Source organism: Oryctolagus cuniculus, chromosome 4 (genome assembly GCF_051225735.1).
Source record: "Oryctolagus cuniculus isolate XC-2025 breed Fujian yellow rabbit chromosome 4, ASM5122573v1, whole genome shotgun sequence".
Lineage (NCBI taxonomy): Eukaryota > Metazoa > Chordata > Mammalia > Lagomorpha > Leporidae > Oryctolagus > Oryctolagus cuniculus.
The window spans coordinates 68,191,290-68,217,966 of record NC_142870.1 but is presented as its reverse complement, the minus strand read 5'-3'; the positions used below and the strand labels follow the sequence as shown (position 1 = coordinate 68,217,966).

At 38.9% G+C, this 26,677-nt stretch overlaps 1 protein-coding gene and 1 pseudogene across 1 annotated transcript in view; one reads left to right on the top strand and one right to left on the bottom strand.

The window, feature by feature from the left end:
* LOC100349682 (OX-2 membrane glycoprotein) overlaps positions 1 to 26,677 on the bottom strand; it is a 107,312-nt gene that overhangs the window by 35,837 nt on the left and 44,798 nt on the right. The window lies entirely within an intron of this gene.
* Positions 885 to 25,487, top strand: LOC149127006 (large ribosomal subunit protein uL16-like; annotated as a pseudogene).

Here is a 26,677-nt window from a genome sequence, read left to right as displayed (position 1 = left end):
TGAAAGACTTTCCAATTCCTCTCCCTGTGATACTATTTTTACTTGGATGTAGTTTTGAAATTCTAAGTTTTACTTCTTTCCAGGTATGTATAGCAAATGGAAATTTTGCACTATATCTAAGAATCAAAAAAAATACAAAGATAGCTTAAGAAAATTTGCAAAAATACTTGTCTCCTCACTGCTTTGCCAGTCAGTAGATGTTTATTGTGTAGATAACATCACATCAGATGTGTAGAAAAAGGACCCAGGTCCAAAAAAGTGGATATACGCCTAAACATTGAATACACCCTGGGTCTGAAATGATACAGGGAGTTCAGACATAGCTACTGAGTTCATTTTCCATGAACATTTTAAAGAGCCATGGTAGTTAGAGTAGCAAAATAGTTGGAGACATTTGGAGTCAGGTAGAGAAGGGAAAGAACTGTTACTCAAGGCACACAGATGGCATTGTGGACACATTAGACAGTTCTCTAGCGCAGGAGTTTTTCACAAAGCTTTTTGTAAAAAGCCATGTTATAATTATTTTACATTATATAAGATGTAAAGCCTCTGTCAAAGCTGTTCAATTCTACCCACTTAACTCAAAAGCAACCATGGATAGCAAAGTACGATTGCGGAACTCCAATAAAACTTCATTTACAAAAATGAACGTTGGTCCAGATTGGTTCTAGCACCCATAGTTTGCCAGTGACTGTCCCAACCAATCAGAGCAGATATGAGAACCTGTGTGAAAATGATTGAATTTAGCCAGTGATGTTTATAGAAAATACATTCTTATGTGTGAACCAGAGCAGGTTATTACTTCATTTGTCATAAACAGGTTTTATAATCATATAATTTTGGCATAAATTTGTCAGTAACTCAAGAACAGTGTAAGGTCCAAGATGCCACATCACCTGTTTGGTAGTAAGCTAGCTTACCACAGTTTCACAGTCCTGGCAAAAGACATGACACTTCTGGGCCAGAAACAAAAGACTTTATTATTCACATCCTTAGCAATAAGCAGAATATGTGCATTTTCCTATGCCCACTTCTTGAACCTCAGTCCCTCAGAGACAAGAAAAGAGAGCCAGCTGAAATGTGCACACAGGGTGGGTCGCATTACAGGAGATGAAACCAGAACTCAGAAAACCCAAATCATTTATAATGATAGTAAGTTTCCTTGCTTTTTAACCCCATTAAAACACATTCTCTTTATTACATCGGACAATAAAATAAACCTGCCCTTGGCTCTGGAGGAAGACACAGATTCCTCTTAAAAGGCTGTTAGCCATATAAACATTCATGAAAAGATTGTCTTGAAGAAAAGCAATCACTACATTCATTCATAAGAAACAGAGAAAAAAAAAGATCCAAGGGGAATTATTTCCCAAATGCAAATTCATCACCTAATACAGTATGTACTATTTCCTTAATGAATAAAATTTGAATAGATGCCCACAATAGGATTTACTAATACTAGCTACATTTTTTATAAGCATCATTATTTATTCCCAAAACTGCAATAACTTTCCAGTCTTTATCTCTGAAAGTCTTTTTATTCTTTCCACATACATCTATATATATGGCTACATATACCTACATCTATATAAATCATGGCTAATTACAGTTTCTGGAATTTGATAGAACCAGTTATTCCTTTGTGAATTTTGTGCATGGTAGTTCACCTATCTGAAATCTCTGCTTCCTCTTGTAAGCCTGGAAATCCACTATATATTCTCTAGTACCATGTCAGTGTGTTTCCTATACTAGATATTTAATATTTATAACTGATAATCTGATAGAAAATTATGAAAATTCAACATCAGTTCTTACTATCCTGTGATGTATTTTTTTAAACTGTGTTGCTAGAGATAAAAGTGCTTGACAGATATCTCATGCTAACAGATGGATGAACAAAAGAAAAAATATTTTTATGTTACTAGATCCAAAGCTATGCAGATGCCATACAATGGATGAGTCCAGACTTATTTTTCGGTATATTTACACCAGTAATTATCTTTAATGTTGCATTTGACATGGATGTATACATGCTCCAAAAGTTATTGTGGCAGGTAAGCGCTCTTTTTCACTAATATCATTCACTCAAGGACCACATGATACCTATGCTATCTACCTACCACATGCAGGTCAGATTTTTTAAAATTTTGCTCTAAATAGACAGCAAAGAAGACAGAGAAAATTAAAAGGAATGAGAGTAGTAAATTTAGTTTCTTATGTTAGTGAATAAATCATTTTCTTGACAATTGTCTATTGAAGACCCAGGGGATAAAAGCAAGGAGGAAAAAAAGTAATTCTGAAAAATCTGACTGGTAGAACTTTCATATCAATTATCATTTTATTTCTGAGATGCCAGCAGAGAGCTATTATGAAAGACAGTGGCTCCAGTAGAAGGGACTTGCTGAGAAAGTCATGTTTTACATTCCCATCATCTGAAGTTTCCTACACCCAGAAGTAAAAGAACAGAAGCAGCAAAGGCGACTTCACAGACGCAGCAAGATTCCTACTCCACAAGCCATGGGATATTTTAAAGATTTTTTTAAAGTTTTATTGGAGGGAGGGGTGGTGTGGAGAGAGATGCTTGTTCACTCCATAAGTGGCCACAACAGCTTGGGCTGTACCAGGCTGGTGCCAGAAACTCCTTCCAGATCTCCTACAGGGGTGGCGAAATTCAAGTACTTGCATCATCATCCGCTGCCTCCCAGGGTGCATCAGTAGGGAGCTGGATAGTGAGCAAAGTAACCAGGACTTGAACTGGCATTCCATATGCGATGCAGGTGACACAAGTGGTGGCTTAACCGACTGCACCACAATGCCCACCTGTATCAGGAAAAGACCCTGAAATAAAATACTTCAAATCATAAACAGGAATTAAATTTCCTTCAATGTAATCAAAACAGTTTTGTAAGTATGAGGCCATTGCCTAAATTGTTTAGAAACAAAAGTACTAGAATAATTTATATTCTAAACCAAATGCAGGCACAACAAGTTCAGACAAATCACAAAAAGATGAAATTGCAAGACCAAAGAACTGAAAGTAGCTTGTGTTGGCTCAGATGAGCTCTGCTGAGCCCTTTCATAGATCCGTGTTGCAGACAGGGGAAGTAGTTGGAGCAGGATAAGCTAAATGGCCCCACACCTGTGTCTGTTTGTAAGCGGGCACTCTTAGTGCTGGCTACATTTCTGATAATCCTGATTATCAGCTTTTTAAATAGAATACAAAAGCAAGTTGACATTTTATTGTAAATTTTCTTTGCAGATACTTTTAATTACGATCCCCGGCTTTGCGATTAATTATATCTTAATCCTTTGGTACCTGCAAACTGTGAATAAATTATTTTTGAAGACCATACCATGGTTCTTATTTGCAACTATCCTTGTGAGTTCAGATCCTATGCTGACTGCAGCTGCTATAAGAGATCTAGGTAGATATATTGTTCTCTTTTCCTATTTTGAAAATGTAATGTTATAAAATCAACTTGTCTTCATGTTAACACCTTTTCTTTGTGGTGGCTTTTCCCTGTGTAATGTGATGTCGTGAGGGATTGGGGATTGAGTGTTGAACAGAGGTTCTGCAAGTGGTGGTTACAACAGAAGGAAATAGCTGTGATGCACTTACTTAGTATCCCTCCTCCCTAGAAAGCATTATATCCAGTTGCAGCAAAGGGCCAGGGATCATTTAGAATCTTTGATCTCCCTTGAGCTAGTAGAACAGTTCTGGGACATTACAATATTCTGTGTAGGCTGTGGTAACACGTCTGGCGCCGGATATTTCTTTTCTTTTGAAAGCAGTCACTAGGATAATGATAATTTTTAAATTGCCTTTGGAGTCACTGTCACCGTAAAGACCAAATGCCTGAAAAGTTATAAGCAATAAAATTACCAATCATGTAATGTTTGCAGTATATACTTTTAAAGGAGACAGAAATCTATGTTTAAAATTAAGATGCCTAATTAACTTAACCCAGAAAACCAAAAAAGAAAGAAAAGAAAAATCTAAGTGTGCCTCATAAAGAAAAACATCCTAATTTCCCCCTCAGTCACTTTTCAATCATGATCGCTAGAAAAATTGCTTTCATATGGAATATTAACATGGCATATCCATGCACATACACCACATACATTCTTTTAAATTTTATTTTCACTCTATAGCTAAAGGAAAAACAATTATTAGAGGCGAGTAAAAATAGGGTAGGGGAGACACAGCAAGTATAAATACGTGAATAAAGGAAGACTGACATAACTTGATTAAGAGAGCAAGGTGGGATTTTAGAAGGAAGGGCCAGCAAGTCATTATCTAACCCACAAATCTTGTCTCCATCTCCATGCTCTCTTACAGTGTACATCCTTACCTCTATATAACTTGGCCAGTGTTCGGCATTTTTCTATTTAAAAATAATTGGGGGAGTTCAGTGATACCTGAGACCTGATCTCACATGCCCCTAAACTTCTTAATTTGTAATATAGTATTGTACGGCTTTTCTAGCCTGCCACTGTTGAATTTAAATAATCTATTAGATAATCTTGGGATACCTTGCGAAGTTACTCTTATAAATTTTGGCCATCTTGCCATTACTTTTGGAACTTTTCTTTTCACTTTGCATCTTTCAAAAATATTTTTAAAAGTATTTTCCATTGTAATATTTTTGCCAAAACTTATAAAAACAAGATGTATAACTATATATTTTACATGTATGTCAATAATGTAAATTTTATAGATTTATATATGGATATAGATATCCTCAAAAAATCTGCCCAAGACTTCCAGGGGAGTATATGACTACATTCACATGTTTGTGAGCTTTTTGTAAAAGGTCTTTAATTCTTCTGTGCCCATGTCTTTTATTTATTTCCAATCATTTTTTGCAAAACTACTAATATTTTGTAAAATGGAATAATTACACAAGCATATCACTGAAGTCTTGGTGAGAAAGGAACAACTGCAAATGCAGTGGCTTAAAACAGCAGTTATTGCAATTTCTCATGAGTCTGGGACTTCCGATGGCATGGACTGGACTCTGCTGATGTTGGCTAGGTTCACTACTGCATCTACAGCCAGCTGGCAGGTGGTTTGTGGGCTAAGGGAACCTAGCATGGCTCCAACTGGGAAGATCTGCCTTTCCTTCATGGCTCTCTCAATGTTATTCAAGAGGGTAGCCAGGAAATGCTCTCACTGTGGCGGGAAGTTTTCAGAGCAAGGAAGCAGTCTCTACCGCAAAGGACATGGCTATAGGAGAGAAGAACTAGAACATCAAAGCCATTGAGTCTCACAGGACAGACGGCTTTGACTTTTCTTCTTTTCTATTAGCCCATGTATTGTAATTAGGTTGTGGTCATAGTTACAGAGTGTTCATTCACAGAATGGACTTTTGCATTTCCCTCCTATGGAGTTTAGAAAATCACTAAAAATGTTCAGAATTATCCTGTTGCCACTACAGGCACAATTCATGGCAGAGGCAAGGGAAAACTGATAGCTAAATGCGTAATGCTGTCATAAATAGAAAACAATTAGAATGTAGATAAAACCAAGATGTGCTCCATTAATGGAACTTGACTCCTATAACCACAGAAAGATGTGTGTGTGAAAGGCAGGTAGTTTGGAGCTCTCACCAGATTATCTGGGCAATTCCCTTAATACTTACGTGCTGAGTTATAAAGTCTTGATCTTTGATTTACTTTATCCCTCAATCATTATTTTCTGTGTTGCTTTAAATATATCTAATTTATAGTGCATCCATTTATATAGGCCAAATCGCTGAATTTGAAGAAATTTTAGGCCAGCGCCGCGGCTCAATAGGCTAATCCTCCGCCTGCGGCGCTGGCACACCGGGTTCTAGTCCCGGTCGGGGCGCCAGATTCTGTCCCGGTTGCCCCTCTTCCAGGCCAGCTCTCTGCTGTGGCCTGGAAGTGCAGTGGAGGATGGCCCAATGTCCTTGGGCCCTGTACCTGCATGGGAGACCAGGAGAAGCACCTGGCTCCTGGCTTTGGATCAGCGCGGTGCGCCGGCTGCAGCACGCCGGCCACAGCACGCCAGCCACAGCACGCCGGCCGTGGCGGCCGTTGGAGGGTGAACCAATGGCAAAAGGAAGACCTTTCTGTTTCTCTCTCTCACTGTCTACTCTGCCTTTCAAAAAAAAAAAAAAAAGAAAAAGAAAAAATTTTATATTTTTTCTATACTTTGAAATGAGGAATGGCAGCTCTAGTTAATTATCATATTTAATATAAATAGAATGGACCATAGTTAATTTAGCAGTGAATTATGAATATCTAACTTAACTTGCAGTTGATAATATAATTAAATTTCCTTTAAGTGAGTTTTTAAAAATGAATAAAGTTTGATATAGTAGTGGAAATTGTGTGAGATAAATCCATAGCTATAAATACCTTTCTACCTGCTAATATAAATTTATTATTTAATATTAATGAAATTGTTCTTATTTAAAAAAATCTTCTCCTTCTCTCTTTGATATACACAGGTCTTTCTAGAGGCCTCACCAATTTAATTAATGGAGAAAGTCTGATGACCTCTGTTATATCATTAATTATATTTAACAGTGTTGTAAATACTAACTTCAGAAGACAACATAAGACAAACAGTACTTTAGGTAAGCACCTATTTTTTTCTTAATTACTTAAAAATCAGAATGCTTTATTTCTGAAAACTGACATGGATTTTTTAGTATCTTACCATAAGTCGTACTCTTAGAAATATAATACTCAGGGGCCAGCATTGTGGTACAGCAGGTTATGGCACTGCTTACAATGTTGACATCCCATATTGGAGTTCTGTTTGAGTTCTAGCTGCTCTATTTCTCATCCAGCTCCCTGATAATGCACCTGGGAAAGTGGTGGATGACGGCCAAGTATTCGGGCCCATGCCAAACATGTGGGAGATTCAGTTGGAGCTCTGGACTCCTGGCTCTGGCCTGGCCCAGCCCTGGGTCATTGTGGTCATTTAAGGAGTGAACCAGCATATGGGAGATCTCTTTCTCTTCCTCTCTATCATTCTGTCTTTCCAATAAATAAAATAAATCTTTTTAAACAACTAACAAAAAGGAATTGTGTAGTGATTCACTCTTTATATAACTCTACCACATTCCTTATTTTAGTTTTGTCATGAGGTTTCATAGGGACTTTTCATGAGGATGCTTATAACAGCAGCATCCCACAGGCCTGATACGAATCAAAATACTAGACCACAAGAACAAAAGATGTTTTAATTTTTTTAAGATTTTATTTATTTGAGAGGTAGAGTTAACAGACAGAGGGAGTGCCAGAAAGAAGGGTCTTCCATCAGCTGGTTCACTCCTCAAATGGCTGCAATGGCCAGCACTGGGCTGATCCAAAGCCAGGATCCAGGAGCTTCTCCTAGGTCTCCCATGTGGGTACAGGGGCCCAAGCACTTGGGCCACCTTCCACTGCTTTCCCAGACCATATGTAGAGAGCCGGATTGGAAGAGGAGCAGCCAGGACATGAACTGGTGCCCATATGGGATGCTGGCACAACAGGCAAAGGTTTAGCCTACTATGCTACAGCATCAGCCCCCAGGACTTGGATTCTAACCTATGGGGTGTTGGTGTGCTAAGCATCTAAACCACTGCGCAAATACCTGTCCCTTAGGGTCTTTTATAAGAGCACTCATCCCAGTCATGAAGGTTCCACTCGCATGGTTGATCACCCTCCAAAGGCACCCCCACCTCCTAATCCCATCATGTTGGGAATTAAGCTTTCAGCATATGAATTTTGAGGGGACAAATACATTCTTAGCAGATAATAAGATGAGAAAGATATACTTCCACTTCTCAGGTAGCTTACCAGCTAATGGGAAGAAGGCACTGTGAAGAAATGGTACACAATCTTTCTCTGAAGGGAGGAAAGAACCTCCACTTTGACTATGACCTTGTCTAAACAAGATAAGAATCGGAGAACTCAGAGGGCTTCCATAGCCTTGGAAACTCATGACTGGAGCATAGGGAGATTACTGATGCCATAGACAGGAGTGTCAATTGGTAAAGTCAACAACAGGAGTCACTGTGCACTTACTCCTCATGTAGGATCTCTGTCCTTAATGTGCTGTGCTTTGAGATTTAATGCTATATCGAGTACTCAAACAATATATTTCACTTTGTGTTTCTATGGGGGTGCAAACTGTTGAAATCTTTACTTAATGCATACTAAACTGATCTTCTGTAAAAAAAAAAAAAAAAAAAAAAAAGAAATTATCAACTCCCAACTTGACTCTCACTGGGATTAAACATGACAATAGGTCTGATCTGATTTCATCATCATTTAAAAAAATCATCTATTATTTTTCACTTTATGTTTCTGTGTGGGAGCAAACTGTTGAAATCCTTACTTAATGTATACTAAGCTGATCTTCTGTATATTAAGATAATCGAAAATGAATCTTGATGTGAATGGAAGGGGAGAGGGAGTGGGAAAGGGGAGGGTTGTGGGTGGGAGGGACGGTATGGGGGGGAAGCCATTGTAATCCATAAATCGTACTTTGGAAATTTATATTCATTAAATAAAAGTTAAAAAAAGAAGTGGTACACAAATTACTGCAGGTACAGTAAGTGCTTTAGAATTTCAAAGAGACAAATGTTCCTTGAAGGGATTAAGAAAAGCAGCTTGTGGAGGGTGATGTGGCCTAGTGGGTTAAGTCAACACTGGAAACCCATATTGAAGTGCCAGTTGGAGGCCTGCCTGTGCTGCTTATGAACCAGCTTCCTGCTAATGTGCTTGGGAAGGCAGCAGAAGATGGCCAAAGTAGGTGGGGCCCTGCCACCCACATGGGAGATCTGGATGGAGTTCTTCCTCCTGGTTTTGACCTGGCCCAGCCCTGGCTGGTGCTGCCACTTGGGGAGTAAACAAACAGATGGAAGCACTCTCTCTCTCCCTCTCTCTCTCTTCTACTGTGACTCTCAAATAAATAAGCAAACAAATCTTCAAGCAACTTGAAGGCTGGGTAAGATTATGACAGATGGAAGTAGTAATAAGAAAGAACAATCCAAGAAGATGAGAAACGAAGGTGGAAACGTTCAGGGTAAAGTTGGAATGGAAAATAGAGTGAATTTAGGCTAGAAAAATAGGGTGGGACCAGTCAGAGGGTCTTAGGTGGCAGATTAATAAGTTTATCATTAATGGGCAAGTCCTTGGGTTTCCTCTGTGTAGGTGAGTACCTACCAGAGTTGTTTTGAAAAGAGTAATCTGCAAAGAGATGGAATAGAAGTTGAAACACTCATTATGATGAGACTCTCTTACCTAAGGTAGGAGCTTACTAGAGGGCAAGCAGAGATGGAAATTTTGGCTAAGGCATAAGAGTGAAATAACAAATCTTCAAGCAATTTGAAGGCTGCTTAAGATGTGGTAAATCTTGTTCATTCATGTGTACAGTCAATGATTATTTATTGAGTTCCTATCATAACGAGGCACTGCTGCTGTTAGGTGCAAGAGAAAAAGGAAGACTAAGAAAGGCCAGGTCCCTTCTCAGGGAGCTTGCCGTCTAATGAATGAGATAGATGACGAATCAAACAAGTAATTTCAAACTGTCATAAGTTTATTTAAAAAAGAAAAGAGCAAGGATTGTAAGACTTTTTTAATAAGGACAGATAACAAATAATTTAAGCGTTGTAGACTGTAAAGTTTCTGCCATTGTAGCACCAAAACAGCCACACACAGGGCATAAAGGAATGGGCATGGCTGTGTACCACTAAAACTTTATATACACAAGTGGGTGGAGGTTGAATTTGACCAACAGTCTGAGTCTGTCGTTGGCTGACTCATAATACAGTGGTAACCATTCCAGTTATAAGATCAACTGTTGAGGTAAGGCAGTGCATGTGTTCAAGTGACACAGAGGTACTAGCCTAACACCATGGTCAAAATGCCAGTGTTGTTCACTCACTCGATCTCATCATGTAGGCAACTGTGTCACATCAACATCAAAAGATGAAGGGTGAGTAGAGTAAAACATTTTGAGAAACAGACCACATTCACAAAATTTATTATAATCTATTTTATTGTTGATGTCTAATTTATCAATGAAACTTTATCCTAAGTACATATGTTTAGGAAAAAGCATTGTATATATAGGGTGGGTTTCATACTATCCGTGGTTTCAGGCATCCACTTAGAACATATCCCCCAAAAGATGTTTTTTATGTGCTAAACATAAGATAAGAAAACAAGTCAAGTAGCTTTCCCACAAGTGGTGAGAGGAGGCAGCTTCCCTTTTCTTCTTTGGACTGTCTGTCTCCCATGAGGCAACACAGGAAACTGTCAACTCAGGGAAGAAGTGGACTTATGAGGCCATCTGCAGGACAGAGAGCAAAGCTACTAAGCTTTGGGATTGCAAGGTGCTCAACAGTTCTCTCTAATTACTTTCACATGGCCCTGAACCATAGTCATGTTTTTGTCTACTCTATCATGTGCATCTGTGAGTATAAAAAACAGATGGTATATGGACAATTATAATGAATAATTATAAAGTATGCAGCTGCATAATCACTCACAACAAGACATATATGATTACAGCATCTCCTGATGCATCGTATGTGCCCCCTCTTTGGTCAAAACACCCATCTTCCTCCTACAGATATTGTTCTCAATGTCCAGTTTCTGAACGTCTGTATAGTGGATGGAGGCAGGTCCACAGGACCACTTTAAAGCATAAACATTCATAAAACTAAAAATATTTTCATAATAAAAATGAGATATTTACTTATTTTATTTTGTTGGCATTTTCAGTGATTATAATAGTCTTGAGAAACAGTTTGTATACTATTCTACTCACTAGATGTCTTCTTTGTCCTAATGCCTTCTGCAGTGTTGTCTCATTCCAGCACCACTCCAGTCCCTTGAAAAACAAATAATGTTTAGGAAGTATCTCCATGCCATGTTCTAACCCAACATAGGTCTGTATGATGCCAAAGCATCCACAGTGTTGAGGTGGGATTCTTCTACTGCCCTTCCTCCTTCAAATCACCTTTCCAACCACTCAGGAAGGGGAGGCTTTAGTTGTAATTGTTTGCCATGTCCCTGGATAGTGGTTCATTGCTAAGCATCCAGAGACCCTGTTTTCCTCTGTTCTGATCCACCTCTGCTTACCTTATTTATAATCATATCTAAAACTCAGAAGTGGACTACTGCTACCTGGAAGATCCATTCTGAGTGCCACTACCCCTATCATCTCTTCCTCAGAGTTACTTATCTATACTGTGGACAGTTACCCATAAAGCATACAAGGCATTTACAGTTAGCCTGGGGATATGCAAGCAATAAACTGATGAAGAGTTCCGTATCTAGTGTTCATTTCCCCAAGTCATGCAGCTTGGAACACCTGTAGGGAACTGGGAACCTCAGTTCAGCATAGGAATTGTGCTTCAAATGTATGATGTCTGGGAAGCCATGAAAACACCCATACAAAATCTTCTAAAATCAAGAGTACAAAGAGAGGTGATCCTGTATGGCACTCAGAAATTTCACCATGAAACTTCCTGGAAATAAAACCTTCCTGAAGATAATTAAGAAGAAATTTCTGCTTCAGATACTTCCAAGAGAAAGGCAATTCTTGGGGTAACTGAAAAGATAAAGGAATACAAGTACACATGCCAGTTAGGAAGATCCATGTGTAGCTGCTAAACACAATCCAGTATTATACCAGGACACGCCGTTTCAGCTGGTCATGTCACCAGCTACTCTGCTTCTTCACAGCCAGCTCCTGGCTGGGAAATGCTATATCGCCGAGACAAGGTAGGAAGACATTTCTGCAGCAGCCTGCTACTGACAATGTTGACTGAGGAGAATTTCACAGTCCCTCAGGGACTCCAAGTCCAGCCTGGGGGAGGTCTATATTTAACAAACCAACAGCCAATATATACAAATGGGGAAGAGCTGAAAGCCTTTTTTTTTTTTTTTTTTTTTTTTGACAGGCAGAGTGGACAGTGAGAGAGAGAGACAGAGAGAAAGGTCTTCCTTTGCCGTTGGTTCACCCTCCAATGGCCGCCACAGCCGGCGCGCTGCGGCTGGCGCACCGCGCTGATCCAATGGCAGGAGCCAGGTACTTCTCCTGGTCTCCCATGGGGTGCAGGGCCCAAGCACTTGGGCCATCCTCCACTGCACTCCCTGGCTACAGCAGAGAGCTGGCCTGGAAGAGGGGCAACCAGGACAGAATCCGGCACTCTGACCGGGACTAGAACCCAGTGTGCTGGCGCCGCAAGGTGGAGGATCAGCCTAGTGAGCCGCGGCGCCGGTCCGAGCTGAAAGCCTTTTACCTCAGATCCAGAACAAGACAAAGATGTCTACTTTCACCACTGTCATTCAATGTGGTATTGGAGTTATTAGCAAGAGCAGTTAAAGGGAAAAAGAAACAGGGGCATCAAAAATGGGAGGGAGAAAGTTAAAATATCCATGTTTGGTGATGACATGATGTTGTATATGGAAAAACCTAAGCACTCCACCTAAAAGCAGCTATAACTGATGAATCAAGTCAGTAAAGCACAGATTACAAAATAAACATATTAAAAGCAGTAGTTTTTATATGCTAATGATGAGCTAACTAAAAGCAAAATCAAGGAAGAAATTTCATTTACAATAGCCACAAAAAATAAATATTTAGGTATAAATTTAACCAGAGACGTTTCTCTACAATGAAAATTATCAAACATTGATGAAAGAAATCATCAAGGACACAAAAAAAGGAAAGATATTCCTTGATCATGGATTGGAAGAATTAATATCAATAAAATGTCTATACTATTATAAAGCCATCTACAGATTCATTGCAACTTACATCATAATACCAATGACATTCTTTACAGAATTAGAACAATCCTAAAATTCATATGGAATCACAAAAGTCCCTGAAGACCCAAAGTCAACCTGTTCAAAAAAATCAGTCTGGAGACATCACAATAGCTGACTTCAAAATGTGCTACAAAGCAGCGGGCGCCGCGGCTCACTAGGCTAATCCTCCGCCTAGCGGCGCCGGCACACCAGGTTCTAGTCCCGGTCGGGGCGCCGGATTCTGTCCCGGTTGCCCCTCTTCCAGGCCAGCTCTCTGCTGTGGCCAGGGAGTGCAGTGGAGGATGGCCCAGGTCCTTGGGCCCTGCACCCCATGGGAGACCAGGAAAAGCACCTGGCTCCTGGCTCCTGCCATCAGCGCGGTGCGCCGGCCGCAGGGGCCATTGGAGGGTGAACCAACGGCAAAGGAAGACCTTTCTCTCTGTTTCTCTCTCTCACTGTCCACTCTGCCTGTCGAGAAAAGAAAAAAAAAATGTGCTACAAAGCTATAATAATTAAAAGAGCATGGTATTGGTATAAAACCCAACACATAGATCAATGAAACACAATAGCCAGAAATTAATCCATGTACATACAGCCAATTGATTTTTTGACCAAAGTCCCCAGACCATACACTGAGGTAAGGATAATCTCTTGAATAAATGATGCCAGCAAAACTGAATGTATATATGTAGAAGAATGAAATTAGAGCTCTACCTCTCACCATATATCAAAGGTCTAAATTTAACACTTAAGACTATGAAGTTTCTGGAAGAAAATTTAGGGAAAACCCTAAATGATGACGACTTCCTGGATAAGACCTCCAAAATACAGGAAACGGCAGCAAAACAAATGAGATTATATCAAACTTGGAAGCTTCTTCACAGTAAAGGAAACAATAGAGTGAAGAGACATCCAACAGAATGGGAAAAAATATTTGCAAGCTACTTATCTGACAAAGGATTCATAATCAGAATGTTTCAGCAATTCAAAAACACAATAATAAAAACAATAGTCCTGTTAACAAATGGGCAAAAGACTTCAATAGACAGTTCTTAAAAGAATAAATACAAATGGCCAGCAATACATAAAAAAGTGCTCAACATCACTAGCTATAAGGGAAATGCAAATCAAAAACACAATGAGATATCAAATCACCACTGTCAGAATACTATTTTATGAAAGACAGAGTAGCAAATGCTGGTGAGGATGTAGAGAAAGGAGAACTCTTATACACTGTTGGTGGGAATATATGTATTAGTACAGCCATTGTGGTAAACAGTGTAGTTAAAAAATGAGGAACAGACTTGGTATACAATCCAGCAGTCCCAATCCTGGGTATGTACCCAAATGACATGAACACACTGTATCAAAGAGAAACTCACATCACCATGTTTATAGCAGCACTGTTCACAACAGCCAAAACATTGAATCAACCAAGGTTGATTTTATTTACGTGTGTGTATATATGTGATGGAATGTACAAGATTCCCCCCCCACACACACACACATGATAGAATAATATTCAGCTGTAAAAAATGAATGAAATTCTATCACAATAAAAATGTTGCAACTGGAGCACAATCATGCTGAGTGAATATGCAAGATATATGTGAAAGCTAAATTTTTTTTAAAAAATCAACACCAAAAAATAAAACAGAAAGCAGTGTTTGTGTGTACCTGTTTTGTTGTAAGTAGAGTGTTTTGTCTCAGCTTTAAAAAAATTTTTGTCAAATATTTTTAGGCAAGTAAAGGAAGAAAGTTGATTTTTCCTGTATATATTTCCCTGCCTATTTTTTTCAGTTGCAATGTGGTTTTGTGCTTTAAAAGTAAACCAAGAAAATACTTCTATTTTTACAATAAAATTATATACTACTAGTTTTAGTAATCTGTGGTAGTTTTAAAATATATTGTATATGAGTGAAATTGACATTGTTTCATTTGATTATTTTTATAGCCCTTGTCTATATTCTTGCTGAACTATGGTCTTCTTACTTCTTACTTTTTATTGATGCACTCTTTATTGAGAGGAGCATTAAGCCTTTGACTATAATGTAAATTAAGATTGTGTTTCCTCAAAGAAATAAAATTTTTAATTAAAAAATAAATTTTAAAAAATTGGAAAGAAATAAAGATGCTTAATAGTCTTTACCACTATTTTATTTATATCAACTGACACAATTGTAAATTGTTACTTTTTAAAATAACCATAATTTTTCATAAACCATGTAATTATTTAAATTGTTACTAATCTTGAAGTTAGCACATACTTCATAATGGCAGAAAATTAAGAAAAGTTATTGCACCCAGAGTTGTTGCCTTTTCCAAATTGGGACTAAGAATTTAAGAACAGGGGCTGGCGCTGTTGTAGCTGGTAAACCCATCACCTGTGATGCCAGCATCCCATATGGGTACCAGTTTGAGTTCTGGCTGTTCCACTTATCATTCAGCTCCTTGCTAATGTGCCTGGGAAGGCAGCAGAAGAAGGCCCAAGAGCTTGGGCCCCTGCCACCAACGTACAAGACTTGGAGGAAGCTCCTGGATCCTGGCTTCAGTGTGGCTCAGCTCCGGCTGTGGACCTTTCCTTCCATGCCCTCCCCACCAATGGGCATCAGGGGCGAAGAGTCACAATAGGATCCTTTCTCCCTTTATCCTGTCACCTCAGAGCACCAGTGTTGGCTGTACTTCCCAAATTTCACTGTGGGTTGTGCTGTGGGTGGTGTCATTGCTGTTTTTCTATGGACCATCCTTTGCTTCGGTTTAGTTCCTGCTTTTGATCTCTCCACTGGAGTCAGCCCTTCTGGCTTTCTGAACCCCAGGACTCACTCTCACCTGGAAGTCGTATTTTGACCTTCTGTTGCTCACTCCGTGAAGGTGGGGAGGACTTCCTTGCACATTGGCATGCCAGATTCCAGGGACTGAATCCACCATGGGTTCAAAGCTCCTTGCTTTTCTGGAAAAGGCATCATTAATTCACTTGGGAAAAGTGATTGAAACAAATATAAAAATATCAACAACAAAAGAGCAACTATCTTTTGGTGCAATCATTCCACTTATAGGATTGAAGGAAATAATCAGAAAAGAACAAAAAACTTATTTACAGAAATATACACTTCTGCAGTGTTTACTTGGTGGGGGGGAAGGGAATTAAAACAATTAGAAAGCCCCCCCAAAGGAAGGAATGAGTCAGTTTGGAAGTCTAACACAAAATAGCAGGTTCACCCTGTTTCCATGGTATATTCCATTAGATCCAAAATGTAACTTGTATGAGTTTGAACCTCCTAACTTACTGTCCATTCCTGTATCTCCACAATTTATTACATCATTTGATCTGCAGTAATCACTGGATAGATGTATATGCCTTAATGGAGACTTAAATGTAAAACACTCTTAGACTACACTAATCAAATTTTACAATTTAAGCATGGCTTTCAGTGTTTGATTAGAAACTCTTTCAAATGAGAAATCAGAAAATACTGCACATCATCCCCAAGACAATGAACTGTCTTATCAATATTGTTTTAAATTACTAAATTATAAATGTATGTAGATGTAGTGTACAATATAATATGGAATGATTCAAACAATTAACATACATCATTTCACCTATGGTTTTTTTGTGAGATATTTGAAATTTAGTTATTTTGACACATATAGTACAGTATGATCGACTATGGTCAATCTACAACTTATTTCTTCTTTGCGTCTGAATCATTTTACCTTTTAGTCAATAATTCCCCTTCCCTCTCTCCTCATTCCCTATATCTGGCCTATAGCAAATCAACTGTCCACTTCTCTAAGTTCAAATTTGTTAGATTTCACATACAAGTGGGATCATGTGATATTTTTCTTTTTGTGCCTGGCCTATTTCACTTAGTGTGTGCCCTCTAGTTTCACCCTTGTTACTGCAAATGACAGAATTTCCTTCTTTTGAAAGGTTAACTAACATTCCATTGTGTATGTATACCACATTTTCTTTATCCATTCCCTCACTGATGGGCACTTAGGTTGATTCTGTATCTTAGAAGCAAATAACGAATGTTTTAAATGAACAAAGGACTGAAAAAATATTTCTCAAAAGCAAACATCCAAAATAACCAACAAACACATGAAAAAATATTCAGCGTCATTAAACATTAGGGAAATGCAAATTAAAACCACAATAAGATATCATATAACAGCTGTTAGACTGCTTTTCTTATCAGAAAGATGATAGATAAGATGCTGAGCATGCCAAAAACAGGAAATTCCTGTATATTGTTGATGGGAATAAAAAGTTGTACCGCCATAATGGAAAAAAGAATGAAGGCTCCTCAGAAAACTTAAATAGAATTATCATATGATCCAGCAATCACACTTCTTGGTATATATCCAAAGGAATTAAAGTCAATACGTCTTATGAATACTTACACTCCGAAGTCCACTGAAGAAATGAACTAAGTTTAAAGATAATGAAAAAAGACAGGTTGACCCAGAGTCCACTTAAAACTAAGAGCAAGTAGGTTCTATTAACTATTTTCTATCTGTTGCTCTTTTTTGTAGGCTCTCAAGTCATGTATGGAATTTGGTCATATTTCATTGCAAGTTTCTTGTTTGGAATCCTAAGTTCAAAACTGATTCAATTGTGGATGTCAACAGTTTTTGGTGATGATGTCAATTATATAAGTCTCATCTTTTCCCTTCTATACCTCATCTTTTATATTTGTAAGTGAGGGGCCAATGCCAAAAATTGAATGATATTGACAGATTCAAAATAATATGGGGGGGGGGCGCTGTGGTGTAGCGGGTAGAGTCACTGCCTGCAGTGCCAGCATCTCATATGGGCACTGGTTTGAGACCCAGCAGCTCCACTTCCAATCCAGCTCTCTGCTATAGCCTGGCAGTGCAGTGGAGGATGGCCCAAGTCCTTGGGCCCCTGTACCCACATGGGAGACCTAGAGGAGGCTCCTGGCTCCTGGCTTTCAATTAGCGCAGCTCCAGCCATTGTGTCTATTTGAAGAGTGATCAGTGGATGGAAAACCTTTTTCTCTCTCTGTCTCTACCTCTCTCTGTAACTTTTTCTAATAAATGAAATTAATTTTTTTTAAAAAATGTAAAGCCAAAATGAGTATTTAAAACCTTGCTTTTATAGTTAAAATTTAATTGCATCATTGTTGGCTATGTTTGGAAATTTATTTAAAGTTCTATTTTAGTTCATTTCTATTAATAATCTATAGGTATATATATGCAAGGGATATATATTCCATTTTGGGAAGTAAAACTTTATGTATCTTATAAAGCAAACATATAAGTTGTTATTTAAATACTTTTGTACTCATAATTATTTTTTGTCCATTTGGCTATGAAATGTACTTTTCTGATAACTCATATCATATGGTAGCTTTTTTTTCTCTGTATCTCTCTGCCTAACAAATAATTTAAAAGTTTTAAAAAATTGTACCTGAATTCTTATCAATGGAAGTATAGGTGTTCTTTTTTTCAAACACTAATCTCTATATTGTACCATAGTTTTTGAATTTTCCCACAGGGATAATATGCCACTTTCATAGGCTTAAGGGAGAAACAACTCTGACGGAGCTACTTTTAAGAATATTCCACAGAGGTAGATGTTGTGGTACAGTGGATTAAGCTGCCACTTGGGACACCTACATCCCACTTCGAAGTGCCAGTTTAAGTCCTGGCTTCTCCTCTTCCAGACAAGCTTCCAGCTCAGGCACACTGGGAGGTGGTAGATGATGGCTTAAGGGGTTGGAGCCCTACAGTCTCACTTGGGAGACCTGGATGGAGTTCCTTGATCTTCACTTCAGCATGGCCTACTCCAGACTGTCCTGGGCATTTGAGTAGTGAACGAGTGGATGGAGAGCTCTCTCTCTCTCTCTCTCTCATCTCTCCCTCTCTGCCTGTTCCCCCCAACCACCACTCTGCCTTTCAAGTAGAAGATAGATAGATAGATAGATAGATAGATAGATAGATAGATAGATAGATAGACAGAGTGGACAGTGAGAGAGAGAGACAGAGAGAAAGGTCTTCCTTTTACCGTTGGTTCACCCTCCAATGGCCACCGTGGCTGGCGTGCTGCGGCCGGCACACCGTGCTGATCCGATGGCAGGAGCCAGGTACTTCTCCTGGTCTCCCATGGGGTTCAGGGCCCAAGCACTTGGGCCATCCTCCACTGCACTCCCTGGCCACAGCAGAGAGCTGGCCTGGAAGAGGGGCAACCGGGACAGAATCTGGCACCCTGACTGGGACTAGAACCCGGTGTGCCGGCGGCGCAAGGCAGAGAATTAGCCTAGTGAGCCACGGCGCCAGCCAGAATAAATATATTTTTAAACATCTCTCAAATAGATCATACTTTATTATGCTTTTTGTCCCCCACAATAAGTTCATTAAACCAAAATAATGCTGGGGGGAGTAGATCTGTGTTGAGTCGCTTCTGGCCAAACTTCCTTAGTCCTCTCACAGTATCAAACTGTTTCTATCTTCTACTATCACCCAGGCCAAAGGCATATGATGGGATCTGTTCCATTCAGAACTCATCAGGTCATTTCCATTTCAACTCTGATGAGCTCCCTGAAACTATCCGACCTGTATAGGGTGTTCCAGCCTCATTAGCAGACATGAAGTATTTCATTAGCTCCATATGTTGCCAATGGTTTGCATCGAAGGGTCATTATATATATATATAATATATATATATTATAGACTTTACTGTAAAGTTGGATGTAAATTCAAGGATGAAAAAGAACAATTGGTGGTGGTAATAAGATGCAATATTTCCCAGTTGTTGCCAAGTGGGGTAGTCTCTCTATAAAGTCACCATACTAGCAGATATTTGATATTTTAATCTTGTAAATGTTGTGCTGTTGTTCATATTAATATTTTGTGTTTATCCCCTTCTAAAAATAGGTGAACTAGTTGGAATGTCTGGAATATTCACCCTGACCATTATGGGCCTTTTTTTAAATTCTACAAGTTTCAAACCAGGAGTTGAAGTACTTCTTCTCGAGTGAGTGGCTAGAATATTTTTACTTTGTTTCATACATGAGAAGCAATACCATTACAGTTGTAAGTACAGATGTGCTAAAAACTCTTCATAAAAAACTCTTTGGCCTGTACAATTTGTAATCTCACCTTGAATTCACATTGGTCTTTTTCCCCCTAACATTTCAAGCCTTTGACCATCTACTCTGCTTTTTCCAATCTAAAATCCATGCTTGATAGACAGGGTCAGGATTAAGATAAGAGAAGTGAAGCAGTCACCTCAGGCATGAAATTTAAGAGGCATCAATACATAAAGTAATTGAGATAAATCATATTGTAGTGCAATATTTTTTAAAATGGAAATTAATGCAAAAAAATTAAAGGTCAATATTTCAAGGATGATGAAGAGATGCTACATAAAGCAAATTAAAAGATTAAGCCAGGACACTTGAATAAGATTGATAGTATTATAAAAGACAGTATGGCCAGGGGAAGACATTTGGCCTAGCAGTTAAGATCCCTGCTAGGACACCATTGTACCTGGGAGTATTTGGATTCAATTCCTTGCTCTGGCTCTGACTCCAGCTTCCTGATAATATGCATCCTGGGACAGCAAATGATGGCTCAAATAGTTGGATACCCAGACTGAGTTCCTGGCACCCGTCCTATTAGCTATAGATCAAAGTTATTTTAATGGTAACATTCTGTAATTTGTCCCCATGATAAAAAAAATTTTTTTTTGACAGGCAGACTGGACAGTGAGAGAGAGAGAGAGAAAGGTCTTCCTTTGCCGTTGGTTCACCCTCCAATGGCTGCAGCGGCCGGTGCACTGCATTGATCTGAAGCCAGGAGCTAGGTGCTTCCTCCTGGTCTCCCATGGGGTGCAGGGCCCAAGCACTTGGGCCATCCTCCACTGCACTCCCTGGCCACAGCAGAGAGCTGGCCTGGAAGAGGGGCAACCGGGACAGAATCCGGTGCCCCAACCGGGACTAGAACCCGGGTGTGCCAGCACCGCAGGCAGAGGATTAGCCTATTGAGCCGTGGCACCGGCCCCCATGATACAATTCTTATTCATTTCTGCCACCCTCATCCTCACCCACTCTGCTTGAGCCACACTGATCACCTTCCCACTCCTTGAGCAAGTTAAATATATTACCCTATTCAGCTCTGTGTCCTTGTGCTTCCGCTCTTAGAAGGAACTTTCCCACACACACTGGCAAAAGTGACTTCCTCACTTTGTTCATGTTTCTATTTATGTATCACCTTGTTAAAAAGATATCCCCAAATAAAAACTACCTCCTTGCCAGACAGCACAATATTTTATTCTTGGAAAATTGACCTCCCCCAAATGTCCAGCCAGTTAGTTGTTTTCTTTTCTCCAGTTTATTATTGGTCAATAAAAATGTGGATGTCAGATCTCTGAAAATCAAAATCTTGATGGTGAGATCAAAGGGCTTCTGATTTTTAAAAGCTCGTCCCAGGTGACACATATATATAGATAACATTGTAGTTCATTGCTTCTCAAAACAACTAGTTTATTAGCACAAGTCATGATCAACAAATGAAGGAAAGAGACTTTTAAAAATATTCACAGGCTCTGTTTTTGTGTGCCTACATAATATTATGTGTACACACACAGAAACGTGTGCAAGTGCATGCACACATCTACTGGATGGGTTTGGAGCTCGGGTGTTGGTCTCCCACCCACCTCAAACTCAAAGGAAACTGATTCCTAAGAGAATATGATTTCATCCGCATCAGATTTCTCTGATTAATTTTAAGTATGAAAGTACCTTGACAGCTTCTCAATATTTTTGGCTTAGCTAATTAAAAAGACTGATTTGGAATGTTCAGAGGCATTTTTTCCACTAGGAGAAGTTTTTAAACCGTGTGTTAAGTCAATGATAAAATGTTCTTGTGGCTCACAGTCATCATTCACTTGACTGAATTATCCTAGTCAGCATTTACTGATCCTGTTAATTGTATGGATAATGTGTACAATGCTTTGAGGGATTCTTTTGGGGAGAGGCTTATGCACATGTTTCAACACTTGAGTTTTTTTTTTTTTTGATAATGAAGTCAAAAGAAGGAAAAGTATAAAAATTACACACTTGTCATAAAATATGTCTTAGTGAGTTTTCCTGCAAGTTTGTGTGGGATGGATTAGTTAAACACCAGAAAATAACAGAAGTTAAAATATGATCATCCATTTTCTTTACCTGGTCATCAGTTGATCATATCAAAATGTGATATATACACATAAAGGACTACAACTCAGCTATAAGTAAGAATGAAATATTGACATTCACAACAAAATGGAACTACAAATCATTATGCTAGAAAGACAAATGTCACATGCTTTCTCTTACATATGAAAATCAGTATATAGGTATTTGGTATATAGTATTGTCTTCTCTGAATTATACCATGGCAATATACCCATTTTCTTCAATTTATGGTCTTTATTAGGAATCACATATCTTGTTACATTAATTGGCTGGTTTTCAAGAAAAATAGCATATACGTGTATATTTAATATACATGTGAATTGACTATGAAAAAACATTAAAATTATTAAATATTTAAATCTAAAAATAAATTAAAAAATAAAAGTCTTTAAATGGCTGCACATGTTAAAACAAAGGAATGCTAGTTTATAGTCTGAGTACTAAACAAATTTTTAGTAACAGAAAAATATTTTGTACAATACAAAATAATATTTCTTAGACTTTTTATGTTGATCTTAACTTGAATTCAAATAGCATTCATATGACTTTTTAGTTTTTTCTATTTATTTTATTAAAATGTGGAAATTAAAGACATAAAATACATAGAAAGGAAGAAAGAGTAAGTTTAAAAATTATTTTCCATATTCACACCACCAAAATGTGATCAATATTGCTTTTTGAGAATCCTTCTCTAAAAAGTACTTATTTGTGAGGAAGAGAGACACAGAGACAGGCAGACAGAGATTTCCCATCTGCTAATTCACTCCCCCCAATGCCTACAATAGTTGGAGCTTGACCAGGTTTAAATCAGTTCAGAATTTAATCCAGGTCTCCCACATGGGAGGCAACTATCCAACTACTTGAGCCATCACCTGTGCCTCCCAAAAGTGTGCATTAGCAGGAAGCAGGAATTGGGAGTACTCAGGCACTCTGATTGGGGATATATGTATCTACAGTGGTATCTTAATCACTTCATCAAATGCCCATCCACTGAGCACCCTTTTATTTAAGTTGCTCTGCCTATGGCTGATAAGAACACGAGCTTTGGGAATGATATAGAATTCCCCTAGACTGAAGCACTTGTACAGGCATTTTTATTAATAACATTTTAAAAAGCAAAAGAAAACACAATGAAATGAATCGGGAAAATCATACATGAACAAATGAGAAGCTTAATAAACATATTGAAGTCATAAAAAAGAAACAAATTCTGCAGCTGAGGAATACAATGACATATGAAAAATTCAAGAAAGATTTTTAAGAACAAACTTCATTACACAAATGAGATAAGCAACCTCAACAACACGTCCTTTGAAATTAGCCAGTTAGAGGACCAAAATGAAAAAAAAAAAAAAAAAGAGTGAAAGAATTAAAAAAGCACAAGGGGCCTATAGGACATCATCAAGTGAACTTGTATATACATGAAGGGAGGTTAATAAAGAGAAGAGAGGGAAAGGAATAGAAGGCTTATTTAAAGAAATAATGGCTGAACGCATCCCATATCTAGAAAAAGAGGCATCTTGATTCATGAAGTCCAAAAATTCTAGAAAAATTGTCCCTTAAGAATAAAGGAGAGATTAATATTTTCTCAAGTTGACAAAATTGGAGAGCTTACCCCACTAAATCTGCCTTACAGGAAATGCTAAAGAGAATTCTTCAAGTTGAAAAAAAAATACAAATAAACAATGTGAAAATATGTGAAGGTCTAAACCTCACCACTAAAGGCAGACATAAAGGCAGATACAGACCATTGAAGAACTGTAATGGTGGCACATAACCGGTTTTTAACATCATATGTAAATTAACAACAATTTACTAAGAACACTATCACCACAAAAGAAAGAAATAAAATCTGGCATCGATGACCTAGAATATGTGATACAAAAGTAAAGTGTAGATTTTCTTCTGCAAATGAAGTTAAGATATTATCAGCTTTAAATAGAATGCAGTAACTATAATAAGATTAAGTAGTACTGACCTACCCAAAACCACTTTAAAAGTAAATGGACGATAGACTCCCATCAAAGAACATAGAGAGGTAACTAGATTTTTGAAAACTCCAAAATGCACTTTGTATAGGAGAGACTCACTTTAAAGACAGTTATGCTGATTTGTACACTAAAAAATGTAAAACACAGAAAATACACCGAGCAAGATACAAATAAATGGAAAGACATCCTTTATTCATGTCTTAGAATTATTATTATGAAAGTCTTCATGCTACCCAAAATAATCTACAGATTTAATGCAATTTTAGCAAAATCTCAATGACATTCTTTACAGAAAAAAATTCTAAAATTCATATTGAACCACACAAGATCCTGAAGCCAAAACAAAATCATCAAAAAAGAGCAGAGGCCAGCAGTGTGGCATAGTGGGCTAAGCCTCCGCCTGTGGCATCAGCATCCCATATGGGTGCCTGTTCATGTCCTGGCTGCTCCTCTTCCAATCCATCTCTTTTCTTATGGCCCGGGGAAAGCAGTAAAGATGGTCCAAGTGCTTGGGCCCCTGCACCCACGTGACAGACCCACAAGAAGCTCCTGGCTCCTGGCTTCGGATTGGCTCAGCTCCAGTTGTTGCAGCCATTTGGGGAGTGAACCAGCAGATGGATGGCCTTTCTATCTCTTCTTCTCTCAGTAACTCTACCTCTCAAGTAAATAAATAAATAAAATCTTAAAAAGAAGAAGAAGAAGAAGAAGAGCAAAGCTGTAGATATTACACTTCCTGATTTTAAAATATATTACCTCTTTTTCCTTCAGCACACCACCAAAGACCCTGGTGTCGCCATGGGCCACTGCCCAACCCAGTGGCAGCACTGAATAGTGCCTGGTAAGCTCACATGTGAAGCCCACCAAATCTGGAGTTCTTTTCCTTTCTGCAGCTACTGATATTTTAAGAACAAGCCATACCCTAAGTCTTGTTTCTGCTGAGGTGTCCCCGATGCCAAGATCGCATCTTTGATCTGGGCTGGAAGAAGCCAAAGTGGATGAGTTTCCACTGAGTGGCCCCATGGTGTCATGAATATGAGCAGCTGTCTTCTGAGGCCCCGGAGGCTCCCCATTTTGTGACAGCAAATACATGGTAAAAAGCTGTGTCAAAGATGATGTGGCTTTCATATCCAAGTGCGGCTCCACCCCTTCCATGTCATCCAAATCAACAAGATGTTGCCCTGTGCCAGTGCTGACAGGCTGCAGACAGGTATGTGGGGTGCTTTTGGAAAGCCCCAAAGGCACAGTAGCCAGAGTTCACATTGCCATCATGTCCATCGGCACCAAGCTGCAGAACAAGGAACATGTGGTTGAGGCCCTACGCAGGGCCAAGTTCAAGTTTCCTGGCCACCAGAAGATAACACATCTCAAAGAAGTGGGGCTTTACCAAGTTTAATGCAGATGAATTTGAAGACATGGTGGCTGAGAAGCGGCTCATCCCAGACAGCTGTGGGATCAAATACATTCCCAAGGGCCCTTAGACAAGTGGCGGGCCCTCCACTCATGAGGGCTTCACTCTCCTGTGCTTCTTAATCATCAATAATACATCTGGATGCCTGTTAAAAATAAAAATATATTACAAAAAATTACAAAGTTACAGTAATCAAAAACCACACAGCAGCATAAAAACACATAAACACATACAACACATAGACCAATACAATGGAATAAAAAGCCCCAAAATAAATCCAAGAATTTAAAATCAACTGCCCTTTGACAAAGATTCCAAAATACATGATAGGCAAAGGCTAGTCTCCAAGTAATTGGTATTAGGAAATATGAATATCCACATTCAAAAGAATAAAACTAGACCTTATTTCACGTCACATAAAAAAATCAACTCAAAATTAAATAAAGACTTAATAGGACACAAAATTATAAAATTAGAGGAAAACAAAGATAAAATGCTTTTTTTGATAGGCTAGTCCTCCGCCTTGTGGCGCCGGCACACAGGGTTCTAGTCCCGGTCGGGGAGCCAGATTCTGTCCTGCTTGCCCCTTTTCCAGGCCAGCTCTCTGCTGTGGCCAGGGAGTGCAGTGGAGGATGGCCCAAGTACTTGGGCCCTGCACCCCATGGGAGACCAGGAGAAGTACCTGGCTCCTGCCATCGGATCAGCGCGGTGCGCCGGCTGCAGTGCTCCAGCCGTGGCGGCCATTGGAGGGTGAATCAACGGCAAAAGGAAGACCTTTCTCTCTGTCTCTCTGTCTCACTGTCCACTCTGCCTGTCAAAAAAAAAAATGCTTTTTTTGAGAGAGACAAAGAGGCAGAGACAGACAAACGTGATCCCATCTACTGGTTCACTCCCCAAATGCCCATAATGGCCAACACTGGGGCTAGAGCTGGGAGCTGGGAACTTGAGTGGCAGGAATTTAATTACTTAAGCTATCACAGCTGACTCTAAGGGTCTGCCCTGGTAGGAATCTGGAGTCAGGAGCCAGAACTAGAAATCAAACCCAAGAATTTTGATATAGGAAGCAGCTTTCTAACAGTGATTTTGCAATGATTTTTGGATATGATCCATAAATCACAGGGAAATAAGCAAAGCTAGATAGGTAGGATACATAAAAGTGAATGTTTTCAAACCATAAATCTGACAAGGGGTTAATATCCAAAATGCACAAGGAACTCACATAACTCAATGACAATAAAAATCAAATAATCCAATTAAAAATTAGTAAGGAATCTCAGAACACATTT